This window comes from Nomascus leucogenys, chromosome 15 (genome assembly GCF_006542625.1).
Source record: "Nomascus leucogenys isolate Asia chromosome 15, Asia_NLE_v1, whole genome shotgun sequence".
Classification (NCBI taxonomy): domain Eukaryota; kingdom Metazoa; phylum Chordata; class Mammalia; order Primates; family Hylobatidae; genus Nomascus; species Nomascus leucogenys.
In genome coordinates this window covers 74,057,745-74,077,848 of record NC_044395.1, presented here as the reverse complement: position 1 = coordinate 74,077,848, position 20,104 = coordinate 74,057,745, and positions in this window count along the sequence as shown.

Sequence of the window (20,104 nt, the reverse complement as noted above, 5' to 3'; positions counted from 1 at the left end):
TTTGTAGATTCTGGATATTAGCCCTTTGTCAGATGGATAGCTTGCAAAAATTTTCTCCCATTCTGTAGGTTGCCTGTTCACTCTGATGGTAGTTTCTTTTGCTGTGCAGAAGCTCTTTAGTTTAATTAGATCCCATTTGTCAATTCTGGCTTTTGTTGCCATTGCTTTTGATGTTTTAGTCATGAAGTCTTTGTCCATGCCTATGTCCTCAATGGTATTGCCTAGGTTTTCTTCTAGGGTTTTATGGTTTTAGGTCTTACATTTGAGTCTTTAATCCATCTTGAGTTAATTTTTGTATAAGGTGTAAGGAAGAGGTCCAGTTTCAGTTTTCTGCATATGGCTAGTCAGTTTTCCCAACACCATTTATTAGATAGGGAATCATTTCCCCATTGCTTATTTTCATCAGGGTTGTCAAAGATCAGGTGGTTGTAGATGTGTGGCACTTTTTCTGAGGCCTCTGTTCCATTCCATTGATCTATATATCTGTTTTGGCACCAGTACCATGCTGTTTTGGTTACTGTAGCCTTGTAGTATAGTTTAAGTCAGGTAGCATGATGCCTCTGGCTTTGTTCTTTTTGCTTAGGATTGTCTTGGCTATACAGGCTCTTTTTTGGTTCCATATGAAATTTAAAGTAAGTTTTTTCTAAATTCTGTGACGAAAGTCAAATGGTAGTTTGATGGGGATAGCATTGAATCTATACATTTTCACTATATTGATTCTTCCTATTGATGAGCATGGAATGTTTTTCCATTTGTTTGTGTCCTCTCTTATTTCCTTGAGCAGTGGTTTGTAGTTCTTCTTGAAGAGGTCCTTCACATCCCTTGTAAGTTGGATTCCTAGGTATTTTATTCTCTTCGTACCAATTATGAATGGGAGTTCCCTCAATTGGCTCTCTGTCTGTTATTGATGTATAGGAATGCTTGTGATTTTTGCACATTGATTTTGTATCCTGAGATTTTGCTGAAGTTGCTTATCACCTTAAGGAGATTTTGGACTGGAACGATGGGGTTTTCTAAATATACAATCATGTCATCTGCAAACAGAGACAATTTGACTTCCTCTTTTCCTTTTTGAATACCATTTATTTCTTTCTTTGCCTGATTGCCTTGACCAGAACTTCCCATACTATGTTGAATACGAGTGGTGAGAGAGGGCATGCTTGTCTTGTGCTGGTTTTCAAAGGGAATGCTTCCAGTTTTTGCCCATTCAGTATGATATTGACTATGGGTTTGTCATAAATATCTCTTATTATTTTGAGATATATTCCATCAATACCTAGTTTATTGAGAGTTTTTAGCATAAAGGAGTGTTGAAATTTATCGAAGGACTTTTCTGGATCTATTGAGATAATCATGTGGTTTTTGTCTTTGGTTCTGTTTATGTGATGAATTACGTTTATTGATTTGTGTATGTTGAATGAGCCTTGCATCTCAGGGATGAAGCCGACTTGATCATGGTGGATAAGCTTTTTGATGTGCTGCTGGATTTGGTTTGCCAGTATTTTATTGAGGATTTTCGCATTGATGTTCAGCAGAAAAGTGCCTGGGAAAGCCTCACTAGAGAGTCCTTCACCACCATCACAATGATCTTGCTCATTTCTCTCATCAAACAAGGGGAATTTTATGAGAGTTTTGATAGGCAATAATTAGGCATCCACCTTACAGTTCTGATTTGGGTTTTTCTGGTTTCTTTTTGTTTCCTAATCTTAAAAAAATCTTTAAAGGTCGCCCATTTTTCCTCAATTAATAGTGTCAAAAAGGCTGCACTGACATGGCTAAATTTGCAGGACCCTCAGTTCTTTAGGGATGGACTAAAGGGTTATCATTGCTTACAAAAGTGTCTTGAACTTGATGGAGCTTATATTGAGAACTGTTAGGTGAGCATGGAATAGAAAACTGCTAGAAGAGTCAGAGAGGTCACTGTGGAGAAGGTGACCTCTGAGTTTCATGTTGAAGGTTAAGGGAGTGCTTGCCAAGAGAGGGGAGAGAAAAGGCCTTCCTGGCAGAGGAAGAGATAAAGGGCTAGAGAGAATAAGACTTGCTCTCGAGGTGGTGGGAGGTGGGTGTAGCTGGACCAGAGGCTGTATGGGATGGGGAGATCCACAGAAAGTAAAACTAGAATAAGGTTGAGGCAGATCTCGAAGATGCTTGTATACAAGCAAAGAGCTTGGGCACTAGTTCATGGGTGATGAAGCACCTACAAAGGCTTAGAGTGGGAAAATTCACAATCAACTTTGCATTTTAGAAAGATCACTCTGGCTGGAGGCTGCTCAGTTAAGATTGTGACCACTAGATGAGAAACGATGAGAGAACCAAGTCTGTGACTAGGGAGTTGTGAATCTCAGTACAGTCATGGGTCGCTTAAAGATGGGGATACATTCTGAGAAATGCATCGCTAGGCGATTTTGTCTTTGTGTGAACATCACAGAGTGTACTTACATAAACCTAGATGATACAGACTACTACATACTTGGGCTGTGTGGTGTAGCCTAGTTCTCCTAGGCTACAAACCTGGAGCATGTGACTGTACTGAATACTGTAGGTAATTGTAACACAATGGTAAGTATTTGTGCATCTGAACATATCTAAACATAAAAAGGGTTCAGTGAAAATACGGTACTCAGAATGAATAATGGAACACCTGTATAGGGCACTTACCACGAATGTGGCTTTCAGGTCTGGAAGTTGCTCTGGGTGAGTCTGTAAGTGAGTGGTGAGTGAATGTAAAAGCCTAAGATGTTACTGTATACTACTGTAGGATTTATAAACACGGTACACCTAGGCTACACTAAAATTATGTAACATATATTTTCTTTCTTTAATAATAAATTAACCTTAGCTTACTGTGACTTTTGTAATTCATAAAGTTTTTAATTTTTTAAACGTTTTGACTCTTCTGTAATAACTTAGCCTAAAATACAAATACATTGTACAGCTGTAAAAAAAAAAATTCTTTTTTTAAATTCTTATTCTGCAAACTTTTGTCTATTTTTACACTTTTTTCTTACTTTTTTAACTTTTTTGTTAAAAACAATGACAAACACACACAGTAGCCTAGGTCTACACAGGGTGAGAATCATCAATATCACTGCCTTCCCTCCATGTCTTGTCCCACTGCAAGGTCTTCAGGGGCAGTAACACACATGGAACAGTCATCCCCTATGATATTATTCCTTCTTCTGGGTACCTCCCGAAGGGCCTGCCTGAGGCTGTTTTATAGTTAACTTTTTTTTATAAGTACAAGTAGTATACTCTAAAATAATGATATAAATATGCTATAGCAAATACATAAACCAGTAACATAGCGGTTTATTATTATTTTCAAGTGTGTACTGTACATAACTGTATGTGTTATACTTTCATATAACTGGCAGCATAGTAGGTTTGTTTAAACGAGCATCCTCACAAACACATGAGTAATGCCTTGCCCTATGACTACGTTACAATGGCTACAATGTCACTAGGGGATAGGAAGTTTTCACCTCCATTATAATTTTATAGGACCATTGTCGTATACGTGGTCAGTAGTTCACTGAAACGTCATTATGCTGGGCATGACTGTAGTTCTCTGGCCACTCCAAGGGAAAGCCCCATAGGTAGAGTAAAGGGCATTATCCTGACAGGCAGGAAGCTCAGGGAAGCTTCAGGAAGAGTGGGCAGCCAACCAGGAGAGGAAGAGGGGCCCTGCTGCACAATGTCGTTGGCTGAGAGACTGGATTGGGGCATCCCTTTGGGAGCTCTCTTAAATCACCAAAGAGACACTTTTCTTTTTCTTTTTCTTTCTTTTTTTTTTTTTGAGACAGGGTCTTACCCTTTTGCCTAGGCTGGAGTACAGTGGCTAAATCATAGCTCACTGCAGCCTTAAACTCCAGGGCATGAGTGATCTTCCCACCTCAGCCTCCTGACCAAAGGGACACTCACAATCAAGCTTTTGGGGTTAATGCCATCATTATTTGGGCACTGAAATGAAGTGTTATAGGCTTTAGGGTTATGGGCTTTTAGGGCAGGAATCATTTGTGTTACAGTAAGTTTTGCAAAATGTTGTTGCCCAAATTCATCTTTAGGAATGAGTGGTTTGCTTTTAGTGCATCAAGGTGAGGTCTCTTTCATTTGTGGGTTGTTTCTTTGACAGTGGGAAGTAATAAAATTACATTTTCCTCCTAGCCCGAAGCATTTCTGACTGTGCTTACAACAACACCATGTGCCGAAGGCAAATATGCGTGTCTGTCTTAGTTGTGCCCTTTGTAAACTAACCAGTGGTGAAGGCTTTGTTCCGGCTGACCACATGAAATAGGGGGAGACTTTCTCTCCCTCTCTGCTGAGTTGGACGGTAGCCACTCTCTATTTCCATTGGAAGTGCCCATCATTTGATATTGCACAAACGTTGTTATGCGGTGCATGACTGTACTTGTCAGCAAAGCGTGAATGGTTACTCAGAGAAACACAGATTGGGGCTTGACATTGAGGTTTGTTAATGCAGTGCCACCCGGAGTGACCTAGCCAGTGCTTTACAGCACTTAAAAGTTCCTCTTTAGTTTTAAAACAAAGCATTGTTATATAATAAACACATAACATTTTATTTTAATTTAAGTGTTTTTTTGTTTCAATGATTTTTCTCTCATTCCTAGTTGGATAGCACTAGGTTACTTGTCACGGATTGAGGTAATTTACGATAACATAGTTACACAAGTTCTTACCCAACCCTCTCCTGTCTCTGGGTTTGGAATAAACTTCTTTTGAACCCTTTTTTCATGATTTGCTACCTGTACGACAGAAAAAAATGTTACTTGACTGCCTAAGTTTCATTTTCCTAATCTAGAAGACAACAGTATTGTCATCTAACTCTCAGGGTTGCTGTGAGGATCAACCAAGTTTATTGTTGAAAGTCCCAGGAACATAATAACTACTCAATAAATGCTGGTTGCTCTGCCTTCCCAGTAATATGGTATAGGAGGGCTTCAAAAAGTTTGTGGAAAAGTAAAATTAAAAGATGAAAATAAAAATTATACATTTTATTTCTCAACATAAGCTCCATCAAGTTCAAGACACTTTTGTAATCAATGATAGCCATTTAGTCCATCCCTAAAGAACTGGTCTTGGGAATTTCACCATGTCAATGGAGTCTTTTTGAAACTATTAACTGAGGAAAAATGGGTATCCTTTGAAGATCTTTTAATATTAGGAAACAAAAAGAAATCAGAAAAAACAAAATCGGCACTGTAAGATGGATGCCTAATGATTTCCCATCTCTCACAAAATTACCCTTATTTGATGAGAGAAATAAGCAGGAGCGTTGTGGTAAATGAAGGACTCTCTGGTGAAGCTTTCCAAGGCACTTTTCTGCTCAAGTTTTGACTAAATTTCTCAAAACACTCTCATAATAAGCAGATGCTATCATTCTTTGGCCCTCAGGAAGCCAATGAGGAAAATGCTTTCGGCATTCCCCAAAACTATGGCCATGATGTTCACTCTTGACTCATCTGCTTTGGCTGGACCACTTGTACCCCTTGGTAGCCATTGCTTTGATTGTGCTTTGTCTTCAGGATCATACTGGTAAAGGCATGTCTCATCTTCTGTTACAATTTTTTGACGAAATGTTTCTGGATCTTGATCTGACTTGTTTAAAATTCTCATTGAAAGCTCTGCTCTTTGTAGCTGATCTGGATGCAACAGTTTTGAGTTTCATCAAGTAGAAAGTTTGTTGAACTTTAATTTTTCAGTCAGAATTGTGTAAGCTGAACCAATTGAGATGTCTATGATGACAGCTATTGTTTCTAATGTTAATTGTTTGTCCTGCTCAATTAGAGCATAAACGAGATGAGTTTTTTCCCTTATAAATTGATGTGGATGGTCTGCCACTACAGACTTCATCTTTATCATTGTCTCATCCTCTCTTAAAATGAGTTATTCTTTTGTAAACTGCTGATTTCTTTATGACTTAATACCCATAAACTTTTCATAAAGCATCAGTGATTTCACCACTCTTCCACCCAAACTTCACTATAAATATGATGTTTGTTCTTGCTTCAATATTAGCAGAATTAATGTTGCTCTCATAGAGGCTCTTTTCAAACTTAGGTCTTATCCTCCTTAGTGCCTTAAACTAGATTCTGTTCAGGTATGTTATAACAAGTTAGTATAAGTTTATTTTTGTAGACAAAATGGAACTCTATGCCTAGTTTTTCACAATATGCATTTTTCATGAACTTATTGAAGACCCTCATATTAGATAAAAGGTCATGGTCAATTGGATCTAACCAGTAAGATAACATCCCTCATTCCTGTCCTGTGGAAAACTAGGAAGAGTTAGGAAAATGTCAATGGGGAGTAAATCATGCTGCACATATTAAAAGGTTACCATTTGATAAGCCTTAACATATGTACATACTTGTAAAGCCATCACCACAATCAAGGTAGCAAATACATTATCATCCCCAAAGATTTCTTGTGCTCCTTTGTAGTTGCTCCTTTCTGCTTTTCGCTGCCACCCTCAACTTCCTGTTCCCAGATGATCACTAGTATGCTTTCTGTAACTCTCAAGGTTATTTTTTTCTTACCGAGTTCTGAGAGGTCTTTATGTATTCTAGAAGCAAGTCCTTTATCAGCTATATAGTTTGCAAATGTTTTCTTCCAGTGTATAGTTTCAGTTAGATTTTGTCACATTTTTTAAATGATCAAACTAAGATTATGGGAATCATGGGGGAATATCACAGAGATGAGGTATCCTTCTGTTACCATCATATCACAGAATACACGATATCAACATGACTTATCATGGCGATGTCAACATTTGTCTTAGATTGTTCAGACTGCTATAGAAAAATACCACAGACTGGGTGGATTATATGCAACAGAAATGTAGTTCTTACTGTTCTGGAGGCTGAGAAGTCTAAGATCAAGGTGCTGGCATGTTCAGTGTTTGGTGAGGGCTCATTTCTAGTTCATAGATGGTATCTTCTAGGTGTGTACTCACATGGTAGAACGGACTAGCCGGCTCTTTGGAGTCTCTAATATAAAGGCATGAATGCTAAGCATGAGGGCTTCACCTTTATGACCTAATCACCTCTCAAAATTTCCACCTGCCAATTTCAACACCTTAGAGGTTAGGATTTCAACTTCTGGATTTGAAGGGAACACAAACATTTAGATCACAGCAGTCTTGACCACTTGGTTATGGGGTATCTTCCAAGTGTCTCCCCTATAAAGTCTTTTATATGCTTTCTAAACTCTGTTACTTGGAAGTTCTATGAGTAGTCTGTGCTCAGGGGGAGAAGAATTAAATTCTACCTCCTGGAAGGAGAAATATCACCATATATTATTTAAATTCTTCTGTAAGAAAGTTTTTCCTTCTCCCCCATTATTTATTTATTCATTCACTTATTTATATCAGTTTGGACTCATGAATGTTTGTTTAATTTGTTAGGTTGTAATCTAATACTATTGTTTTTTATTTTTTTGCTCAAATTGTTCCAGTTTTGGCCATGTGGAGTTTTTTCAGGTTAGATCTTCTATTCTTTTGATATGCTCCCATTTTTTTTCTTTCTTTTTTTTTTTTTTTTTTTTTTTTTTGCACTTCCTTACTCTCTGGCATTACAAGATGCTCCAAGCTCATCTTGCATTTTCTATGTTCCAGCCCTAAAGTCAGCCATTTATTCCCTTGTATTGGAGAATGGTACTTAGAAACCAAGTTCTGGATAATGAGTGTGCTCCTTGCTAGTGGGTGTCACTGCTTCAAGATATGAGAGGTATTTTTACTTCCCTAGGAAGGTGCTATGTATACCAGAGCAACTTACAATTAGCCAATCATGTAAGAGAGTGCTACCAAAAGTATGATCCATGGACCATCAACATTGGCATCACCTGTAAGTTTATTAGAAATGCAAATATTGAGTTCCGTTCAGACCTCCTGAATTGGAAACTGGGGATTGGACACAAGAATCAGTATTTTAATAGGTATTACAGGTGATTTTTTTTTTTTTGCACACTACAGTCTGAGAACAACTGAGGTAAGAAGCAGTCTGTAGAAATCTGAGTTAACTGCTATTGTATTTTGTATTTACTCCAGTACCTGTTATACGCTGTGCTCCTGACAACTACCAACCTGCCTGGCTTCTCAACCCAGCTATGATCTCAGTCTTTGGATTCTTACTGTTCTGAAGAAGACATATCAGACAAGGAACACATAGGCCAGGCAGAAGAAGCAAAAACAAGAACAAAAGAGCCAGTCCTCAACAAAATACTAGCAAACCAAATCTAGCAACATATAAAAATAACTATACACCATGACCAAATGAAATTTATCCCAGGAAGGCAAAATTTAACATCTGAAAGCCAATTAATATAGCATGATATCAGTAGAATAAAGAACAAAAAACACATGATCATCTTAATAGACGCAGAAAAAGCATTTGACAAATTCATCCTGTCATCATAATAAGAATGAATTAGGAATAGAGAGAAACTTTCTCACCTGATAAAGGGCACCCATGACAACCTTACAACTCACATTATACTTTGTGGTGAAAGACTGAATGCTTTCCCCTGAGATTCAGGAACAAGACCAAGAACAGTGTTCTCATCACTTCTGTATAACAACAGTGCTTTCAGCCTGAGATAGCAAGAAAATGAAATAAAAGGCATTCATGTGGGGAAAAAAGTAGTAAAACTATCTCTATTTGCAGATGGCTTGAGCTTGTAGAAAATCCAAAGGAATTCGCTAAGACTCTGTCAGAACTAATAAACAAGCTCAGCAAGGTTTCAGGATACCAGATCGATGCACAACAATCAATTGTATTTTTGCACACTTACAATAGGCAATCTGAAAACAAAATAAAGAAAATAATTCTACTCATAATAACATTAAAAACAATAACATACTTTGGGAAAACTTTTGAAAAAGAAGTCTAAAACATATATTCTGGGCTGGGCGCAGGGGCTCATGCCTATAATCCCAGCACTTTGGGAGGCCAAGGCGGGTGGATCACCTGAGGTCAGGAGTTCAAGACCGTCCTGGCCAACGTGGTGAAACCCTGACTCTACTAAAAATACCAAAAAATTTTGCTGGGTGCAGAGGTGTGTGCCTGTGATCCCAGATACTCAGGAGGCTGAGGCAGGAGAATTGCTTGAGCCCTGGCGGCAGAGGTGGCAGTGAGCTGAGATCGTGTCACTGCACTCCAGTCTGGGCAAGAAGAGTGAAACTCCATCTCAAAATAACAATAATAATAAATAAAACATATACTCTGGAAACTTTAAAGACTATTGAAAGAAATTAAAGAGGACTGAAATAAATGAGAAGACATCTCATGTTCATGGATTGGAAGACTTAAAGTTGGAATGGCATTACTCCCCAAATTAATTTACAGATTGGACACAATCTCTATCAAAATTCTAACTGGCTTATTTACAGAAATTCATAAGCTAATCCTAAAATCCCTATGGAAATTCACAGTTTCCAGAATAAACAAAGCAATGTTGAAAAAGAAGAACAAAGTTGGAAGACTCATACTTCCCAATTTTAAACTTACTACAAAGCTACAGTAATTGAGTTAGTGTGATTTTGGCATAAGGATAGACATATAGACCAATGGAATAGAATTAAGAGTCCAGAAATATAGTAAGTCTTCACATTTATGGCCAACTGATTTTTGGGAAGAATACCAAGATAATGCAGTGGAGGGAAGAATAGTGTTTTCAACAGATAGTGCTTGAATGAATGCATATCCACATGCAAAAGAATGAAATTAAATCCCTGTCTCATATAGTATATAAAAGGTCCTATGGTGGGGGAAGCCTGGCAGGTTTGGGAAATAAAAAAGCCAATACAGCTAGAATGCAGAGATTAGGGCAGAGGATGGTTCAAGACAGAGCTAAAAAATAGGCAGAGTTCAGAATATGTGATACAATGAATGCAAAGACTAGGACAATGTGGAATGGTGTTAAAGGCCCTACAAAACATGGTTTACTGTGGGGGGTTCAAATCCTGGTTTCACCACTCATTAGCTATGTGTCCTAAGCAATCACTTAACCTCTTTTTGACTCAGAATCTTCATCGAAAAAATAGGAATAACAATGGAGTTAGCTTACAGGCTTAATGTAAAGATTGAATGAGTAATAATGGTGTAATGCACTGCCAAAAGAACTAGGCACATACTGAGTAAGTTATAATTACAGAAATATTTAGTGTAGCTTCTTGGTGTAGTTTCAACTTACTATAGTTTCTGATACTTACTGAGGGCATGATTAATGTTAGCTGTTACTATTAATATTATTTCCAGGGAGTCTTATTATCTTTGGGTGAGGGAGTTGACACACAGACGTTTCTACCTGTGAAAAGAAGCCTGGAGGAACATGGCAGGGACTATCCAGCTTTAGAACTGTTTGGAATTTTGATATAAAAGTAGAGCTGATTACTGGCCAAAGTACTGCTACGGGGGAGTACTTTATAGCTAGTTTGTCCTGAGGTCTGCCTGCAGGCACTACTAAACTGGGTGGGCACAGTCACAGCAGGAATCCTATAACCCTACAACTCAGAGAAGCTGACTTCATAGAGTAAGGCATTAGCTTCCCCCCCAAACCAGCTATAGGGTCTGATATCCACCCCAGCCTGACATCAGCTTTGGGCTTTAAATCTCATTTTCCCAAAACAGCTGGTAGCAGCTGCCTTCATATTTACTGCATCTCCTCTCCAATGACACTCTCCTCCCAAAAACTGCTCTCAGCTGAGAGTCACCATCTGTGAGATAGGCCTGTTCAGTATGGTTTTTAAAAGATCAGAGGCCAGGTTTTGCTTTGCTTTGTTAATTGCATATCAAGCTGTCACCTAGAGCTTAATGAAGGGTATGAACATACCCATAAATTATCCAGTTTTCAAAAGCAATTCTGATATTCCTCTAGGGAGCCTCTTTATGCTCAAATGAGCACGCAGTATTTTGCAAAAGTAAGCATTCCAAGGGACCTGTTAATTATTTGAACCTAGAGATTTTGAGTAAATGCAAACAGCAATTGATAGATCCCAGGAGTGGCTCAGCATGGGTCATGAATTTACTATTGCTGGTTGGAGGACCCACTTGGGAACCATTTTATTTATTTATTTATTTTTAATTTTATTTATTTATTTATTTAGACAGAGTCTCACTCTTTCGCCCAGATTGGAGTGCAGTGGCGCAATCTTGATTCACTGCAACCTCTGCCTTCTGGTTTCAAGCAATTCTCCTGCCTCAGCCTCCCAAGTAGCTGGGATTACAGGTGCCCACCACCACGCCTGTGTATAGGGAACCATTTTAAAAAGCAAGAGTGATCTATTGGATTGTTCCACAGTTCATCAGTGACTTGCTGTGACAGCGATGGGGTGCAATGGGAAACATAGGAGCTTTTGTGTCCTGATGGGAGGCAGAGTTGCCCCTGGGCAATGCTGTTGTTATTGAGAAAATAGGGTGGTGGCAGGAGGGCAACACTGAGTCACAACCACTGAGGAAGTGAAACCTGTGATCAGATGTTTCTGGGGTGTGGGAGAAGGGGACATTTATTCTCAGATCTGCCTCCTCTTTCTACTTTCTCTACCTTTTGCAGCTTGTTCTGCTGATGGTTCTAACAGCAGGGTCAATCAAGCCTGTCCCAAATTCTGAGCCAATCTCAATAGGCAAAGTCAGGGCTTTTCAGGCATTTATCTTTTTATCCTTTCATTTATCAGCATGCACATGGAGACAGGCACTGTTAAGACATGAAGGGATAAGAGAAGACATAAGGCATGGTCTCTCCCTTGATAGCTCACAGCGTAGGGGAGGAAATAGACACATATATAACCCTAATCTTCAATTTATTCTTCCAAGTCCTGCCCCGCCCCAGAGTTGGTCTCTCCCTGATTCCGGTCTGCTCAACAGATTCTGCCCCATATGCTCTGCATCCCAGCCCTTTGCTGCCAGGAAGTGATATTGCCTTGTACCTAGGTTCCAAGTTATGGTCCACCTATGGAAGAACTCCCCGTCCCTCCACCCCTGGTCACCACAAACACACATTAGAGACATTTTCTCAAAATGTTATAAGTGCCTCTCTGGTGCTTGGAATGGACAGAGCTGGCAGTGCTACCTAGGTGGGGAGCTCTGATCCCAGATGGGACCTGTGTGGGCCCTGTCCTTGCTTTGTCCCTCAGGGTCACTCTCTGACCCACTACCCCATGCATGGAGTCAACCAGATGCCCCTTTTCCAGGAAAGTGACCTGGCAATCTGATTGCTCCTGCTGACTGGCACAACATGTCTTTTGTGTGAGACTGATTGATTGAGCTGCAAGAACAGTACCGACATGCTGATTCTGAGTGAATCTCACTCCTATACCACAAAGGGTGACTTCGTGGCTCTGGGCTGCCGCTGGCCCCCAGGCTTAAGTTGTGTGTGTGCCTGTGCTTAGGCTCCTGCCCGCCCATGTTCTGACCACAAAACCACCTCCAGACTACAGACGCAAGGGTGGCGCGTGGTGCAGGCTTTTCTTAGCAGTGCACCCTCCTTAGGCTTCACACCACATGAGTTGGCAGCCTATCTCCTCTGAGGGCTTTTGAGATTAACTGTTGCTCTGCAAGATATATGAGCTGTCTGATCAATGATGTTCTCTCCTGCCTCCAACCAACGTGGTACTTCTGCGCCCCTGGATTGGTCTCGAGGTATGCTGGGCCTTGGCAGACATTCCTATAGGATAGATCACTCTGCCTGCTCTGCCCACAGGTCCTCCTCACCAATCTTAGGAAAGACTCACTTGCTTTTATGTTTCCTCTTCAGTTCTGGTTCATGCAATTGGACCACAGGGTTCATGGTGAGAGAGAGAGAGAGACAGAGAGAGAGAGATTAAAATGATCTCAGGGAATTAAGTTTTCAGAGTGAGGGAATGGATTTGGTAAGAACACAGTTAAGGAATCAAATTTGTTTTCTTCAGGAAGAGAAGGCAAGTGGGCAGTTTAATTCTTGCCTTCAAGGATAAGCAATGATTTTATGCAGGGGATATAGACAAATTATTCTTATGTCTTAAAAGACTAACAACCACAGAGCAATTCTTCTAGTCAGTGTGTGTCTTCACTCTCCTGATTATAAAAGGGAATCACTAACTTGCTTTATGCTATTTCATGTTGAGGGAAAGTAATTGAGGTTTTTATGAAAAAAAAAAAAAAAATCCTTGGAGGATTCACATTTCAATCCCAGGCTACATTAGCTCAATTTCTGCAGACCATACTCTAGGCACAAAAAATATTCCCACCATTTCCCAAACATACCTGTTTCTTTATCCACAGCATCTTCTTAGCGTAAAATGGGCTTCTCCACCCTGCTCCCTTTCTATTCTGACCAATTCCTATTCACCTGAAACTGTCCTCGCAGGATGAACAAGAACTGGACAGAATATAGTTACAATTAAGCATTAATCATGCTGCACTTTGACACGCTTCCTTGTAGCTGGAAGTGAGATAACACTAGATACTCACCATTTGCATTCCTATTGTTCCTAAAAATAGGGTTTCTGACATTAGAATCTTAAGGCTTTTGTTTAAGAATTGCTTAAGATGTTTTTCACATCCCGAATTCCAGCGAAACAGCTGACATCATCCAGTTTAAAGACCCCCACAGAAGAACCAAAACAGCCTGAGAATATAGTTTCTTTATCTCCTTGTTCCATGATTTCAGCCTACAATCTTTCACCCATCAACAATCACCACACTTTGGCCCACTCCAAAACTCTTAAAAACCCTAGCCCAAACTCCTCAAGGAGACAGATTTGAGGTTTCTTCCCAACATCTTGTCCAGCAGCCTCACGAGTAAACCTCTTTTTCTGCTGTAACCCAGGGTCTCAGTGTATTGACTTGCCATGCACGTCAGGTAATGAACCTATTACAGTTACACATTTTTAAAGCCCAACTTGAAGGCTCATCACCTCTGTGAAATGTTCTCCTCAAGCTGAGTCTGAGTCCTATTTCTGCATTGTTGAACTGCTTTGCCACACTATTGTCTCCTCTCTGGGCTGAACCCATTGGGGGCAGGAGTCATATTTCAGTCAGTCGGTTGATCAGTCAGTTCATCAACAAATGATTCTTCAGTACCTATTCTATCGCAGGCACTGTGCTGGGCACTGCGAATACACCATGATCAAGATAGACAGGACTTCTCTCCCCTAGGAGCTGGGATCTGGAGTGCAATGCCAACAGATCAAGAGGCAATTGCAATGCAATGTGAGAAGTAGGAGTTCTGAAGATGAAGAGGGCAGGGAAATGTGCCCCATGCAGAAGGAACAGCATATGGGAATGCTGGTGGCAAGAGAAAACATTCCTCACATATCACTACATTTAGGAGACAGAGATGCTCAGTATTACCAGAAAATAATACTGTCAAGAGTCTGGCAAGAGATGAGGGCAGAGAGGAGACCAGGGACTGCATTATTCTGCATCTTTTGAGCCCTTTGAGAAGACTAAACTTCGTCCTAGGAGCAATGAGGAGCCTCTGAAAGGTTTTAAGCAGGGAAATGGCATCTCAGATTTGCACACTGAAAGATAATTCTGGCTGCAACTCAAAGAACAGACAAGCAGGAGATATTGTTGGAGGCAGGGACAGCAGTTAGGAAAGACTGATGAGAAGGGACGGTGGTCTGCTCCACAGGGGTACAGCGGGAATGAAGATAAGTGGGTACTGGCAGCGGTATCCTGCAGGTGAAATGGATGGGTCTGGTGGCTTATTGGTTATGGCTGCAGGAGAAGGATAGAGGTGGCAATGGAGGGGAAGACTGGGTGGAGGCTCTCAGGCTCCTTTCTTGAACAATGTTTAGTGGGAGTGTGTTAGTTTCCAAGGGCTGTCATAACAAAGTCCCCCACACTGGTGGCTTAGAACAATAGTCATTTATTGTCTCACAGTTCTGGAGGCCAGAAGTTTAAAATCAAGGTGTCAGCAGAGTCATACACCTTCTGACGGCACTAAGGAAGGATCTGTTTCAGGCCTGTCTTCTAGCTTTCAATTCAACCCACAAAATGGGGAAAGGTACTGTTATTCCCTAAGACCCCACAAAGGAAAGCTCATGCAGTGGAACAGGTTTGCCGATAGAGAGATGAATCCTTGAGCTTGGGGCATGTTGCGCTTGGGGAGCCTGTGGAAACCCATGAGAAGATAGATAGAAAAGTATTTGATATATTGGGTTGGTGTTTTGGAAAAGAGGGTTATGGAATGGGCTGGGAATATAAACTTGAGAGTCTTTGGCTTATAGGGTGGATGAGACAGTGAACCTTTGGGAAAGGCCAGACCTCCTGAAGGGAAAGGGAGCAATTCATTTCTGCAACCCTAGCACCTAGCCCAGGCCCTGCTATTGCTGTAAAGGTTCAGTAAAAAACTGCTTGATGGAATGAAAGGATTTCTTCAACTTTTCATTAGTTTGAGATAAGAAGGCTTTGCATGGGTGATTGCTTACCCTCCTCTGGCTCTGCGACCCGAAGGGAGTGTACTTTGTGGCAATGAGAAATAAGCATCATTAGGTTTCACTTTACAGTCTCCTTCAGTGTAATTTAGAAAATTTGCCCAGAGCTTCTCACTCAGCATCTAGGGAAAGCCACCAGGTCATGCCCATCTCTTGACTTATAAGAACATGAACAGAAGAAAGACATATGCATCTTGCTTTAGTTTGCAGCAACACTTCCTTTTTACTTACAAATATTCACCTTTGCCATCAGCCCAGCCTTTTCAATAAACTGTAATAAAGTTTCCAAATAAAGCCTTTTCGTACCACCTGCTTTCCCCCCCACAGCCCAAGACTGATGGTCATTTGATCTTGGGAGTATCTGGAGCAGGTGGTTCTCCCACCTGGCTGTGCTGGAGCAGAAGCTGCTGGGGGACAGTGGGTGGAGCCGTGGAACGGTGTCATAATCTGCTGGGCAGTTGATCCAGGTTCCTTTGTGCCTGTTGCCTGGTGACACCCAGAGGCCCCTCTCTCAGAGCCACACTCTGGCTTACTATTGGCCCGGTGGTGGCATCTGTTGACAATAGACACTTCCCTGGCTCCAGATTCTGAAAGAGGCCTGGGAGCTTGGGTTTCAAGCTACAGTGCTCATCTAAATGCATTTCTTTAACTCTTTGTGTCCCCTGCCAGGGAAGTTCAGCAAGAGTGTGCACCCTGACCCTCTGGCAAGGTTCTCCCCTTCACCTTAGAGTGCAGCTGGACTCAGATGGTTTCTTCTCTGCTATGCTGTTGCGGCAGGACAGTTTTTTCTCACCTCTTCCTGGGTTTTTTTGTGGCTGCTTAAACAAACAGGCTTTGTCGGCAAGACAAGTCATCCAAGTTGAGCTAGGAAGCAGTTGATATTAGCAAGAGAAATGTTTGTTTTTAGGATGTCATATTCGGAAGACTATGAAAGACCAGAACCTCTTCTTAGAGGTCCCAGGAACTGCAGATACAATCTATGCCTTCCTGAAACAGAGCTGGGGCCAGGCACAAGAGAGGGGGAGAAGAAGACTGAGGTGGCTGTGGGGGAGGTGATGAGGGTGGGAAAGAAAACAGAGAAGGGCTTCTGAATGTCCCCAAGGTGGACCCTTTTTGATCAGTGAGTGAATTTATGGCCCAAAGGGATGGCATCATTTAAGGAGCTCAGTCCCCCACTTGGTGAGTGCCTGGCATCTGGGATCCTCAGGCAGCTCCCCAGACACTCCCCATCTGCTGCTTCCTCCCTACCTTCTGGGTACCCTTTAGAGAATGTGTTAGCTGAGGGTCAGAGTATGGATAAGTTGGGTCAAGGCAGCTGCAGTGTGGACAAGAAGCTGCCTAATTCTGGCTGGTTCCTCAAAGAACCCACTAGGGTCTTTTAAACCTGGTACCACTTGTAGGAATATACAGGCCCAGACTCCTGGCAAACCGCCCTCCCTATACTCCACATCCTCGTACCCTCCCTCTCCTCCCACCTAGAACAAAACCACTTTTAGGCAGGGAAGGTAGAGGCTCTTGCAAAGACCAAGCAAGGGATGAGGGAAACCTGACAAATGCTTTCCTTCCCTTCTGTTGAACCCTGCAGCCAACTGCCCAAGCCCTAGCCTACACTGTGACAGGAGGCCCCAAGAGGACCTCAAAACAAGAGAAGACATTCTGAGGCTTCTGAGCTGTGTCATCAAGATTAACTGACCTATATCTATAGTAGCCAGTACTCCAGAGCAAGTAGGATTTGGAGCTGGGACAGAAGTTCCAGGACCCTGTGACTGGGAGACATGTGCACCAGGTCCCAGTGACCCGTGGGTCACAGAGATTTCTGCTAAGCCCCCCTGGAGCTCAGTGTCCCAGTTATCTCTGTCTGAAGTACACTGTTGTGTTAGATTCATTAAGAGGGTCCCTCCCTCCAACAGGGCTGTGGGTCCTATTTACACAGCTTCTTTCATTGTCTTTTTTTTTTCTGAGACGGAGTTTTGCTCTCGTTGCCCAGGCTGGAGTGCAATGGCACCATCTCAGCTCACTGCAACCTCTGCCTCCCAGGTTCAAGCAGTTCTCCTGCCTCAGCCTCCTGAGTAGCTGGGATTACATGCATGTGCCACCACACCCAGCTAATTTTTGTATTTTTAGTAGAGATGGGGTGTCACCATGTTGGCCAGGCTGGTCTCGAACTCCTGACCTCAAGTGATCTATCCGCCTCGGCCTCCCAAAGTGCTGGGATTACAGATGTGAGCTACCACATCCGGCCTAGCTTCTTTCATTTTCTCAGGTCCTCTTTCTGCCAGCAACAGTCATTCTGCAGTGTTTCTAGGGTGACTCCCCCTTGTCCATGCACCCTAGTTCTGAGGAAAAGAAGCCATTTATCCCCAATTCAGGTGCAATGTGTCTGCTGAAAACATGGTAGTATTTTGCCACCATCAATTTACTCATCCATTTGAACTAAAAAACAGTCAGAAAGGTTGGGTGCAGCCAGGCTTTAGTTCTGTTTTGTTTTTGCTTTTTTTTTTTGCAGAAAGAGGAAATTGGCACTGATTTGAGCACAATTGCTTGCAAACATTTTACTGATTTTTTTGTTGTTTTGATTTTGCTTATAGGAATTATTGAGAAAGGAAAAATGTTGGGATAATAAATATGGTAAGATCCATTTAATATTAAAAGTGAAAAGGAGGTGGGTTTCACAGAGAGTAGACCAGTGGTCTTGCAATCAATTCTGAGAAAAATTCTGAAACAAAAATTTTAAGATATTGTATTAAGTTCCCTAACAAAGTACCAAGCTGGGTGGTTTCAACAACAAAAGTTTATTGTCTCACAGTTCTGGAGTCAAGAAGTCTGAGATCAAGGTGTCAGCAGGGTTGCCCCTCTCCTAGCTTCTGGTGGTTTGCTGGCAGTTTTGACATTCTTTGGCTTGTAGAAGCATCACCCTGCGCTCAGCCTTCATCTTCACATAACACTGTCTGTTTGTGTGTGTGTATATTTGTGTCCAAATTCCCTCTTTTTATAAAGATACTAGTCATATTGGATTGGGGTCCTCCCTACTACAGTACGACTTCATCTTAAGTGCTTACATCTGCACTGACCGTATTTCCAAATAAGGTCACATTCTAAGGCACTAGGGCTCAGGGCTTCAACTCTGAATTTTGGGGGAACACAACCATAGCTGAGAGCTTTTGAGCATTTGGTAAAACAACCAGTCATTTCTAGAAACCAATCTGAGCACACTAAGAACAAACTGTCAATCTAAGCAGATTGCCTACTGTCGGGGCTCAGAACATGATACCCCAAAGTATGGTGCCTTTGGGTCTTCATTTCTGAATCCTCTTGTATCACATAAAACTTTGATTAAGCAAATCTGTCACGATTTTCTCTTGTTAACCTGTTTTTTGTTATAGGAGCATCGGCCATGGCCCTTACGATGGGAAGGAAAGGTATCACACTTTTTCTGCCCCCACACCACTATCCCAGGGTTAAAGATGAGTAACTAGATTTACGTGACAGAAGGAAAGGGGCCAAAGACCAAGACCGCACCAAAGGGTGATATATGTTTGTCTACTTAACTGTGAGGTCTAATTTCTCATGTGTTTCAGGATCTCTAAAATCCAGAGGTGAAATATCTTGGCAAGAAAATCAAGCCCCAAGTGGCTTCAACATTTGGCCTGGTGGTCAAGGAACTGTCATAGTTACTGGGATAACAACCATTATACATCCAGGGAGGCTGTTCTCAGAATCTTTCATAATTAAATCTCTAAAGCTGGGAAAACAATCTCCTATCACTTTCTTTGTCATCATACCACTTCCTTTTAATTTCCAAGCCTAATTTGCACCTCTTCCCACAGTGTCTCTCTGAGCAACAGCAAATCTCTGCGTTGGCCAGGAATAACAGTGCAAAGCAATGTGGGTGGCAGGGCTCTAACACCCAAGCTTGAGCCTCCATTTCCCGCCATTGTTCCCTCAGTCAGGCTGGGGCTGTCCTGGGGAGAGTTTTTCCAGATAAAACTGTCCTGGTTGGCTGCCAGTGATTCAGACAGGTTCACAGCCTCAAACCTCCTAATGGGTAAGCAGTGATTCAGACTCCAATCCTGCTTCATCTCTCAGGCTTATCGCTTATCTCCAGCTGCCAGGAGACAGACAATGGGGGCAGAGAGGCATTTTGGCTGAGCCAGGCCTCAGGTAGCCCCAAGGGATTTGAGAGGCCTCCAGACAAGCAGACTCAGGCACTCTCACCAGGTCACTCTCTATTTAAAAAACACAAATTCTATGAGCTCCCTTGAGAATATAGCATTTCCTGTGGCCTATAACAGCAAAAATGGACATTTCTATATCTGTTGATTCATTCCTTCTTCAGAGCTGCTGTTTCAAGTAACCCAGGACTTTGGGTGAAAGTATTCAGGGGAGTCGGGACTCCAAAGGACCTTGCAAAAGGTGAATTCTTGTCCCGCCCCTTCCCAACTTCATTTGACTTTAAAAGTAACCCTAATACTCTCCTAGTAAAACTGGCGAAATCTAAATAAACTCTGGATTGTACCAATGTCAATTCCCTAGTTTTGATGTTGTGCTGTAGTTATGCAATATATTACCACTGGGGATATTGAATGAAGGTTACATTTTTTTTTTTTTTGCAACTTTCTGTGAATTTGTAATTATTTTAAAGTAAAGCTTTTTTTTTTTTTAAAGTAATCT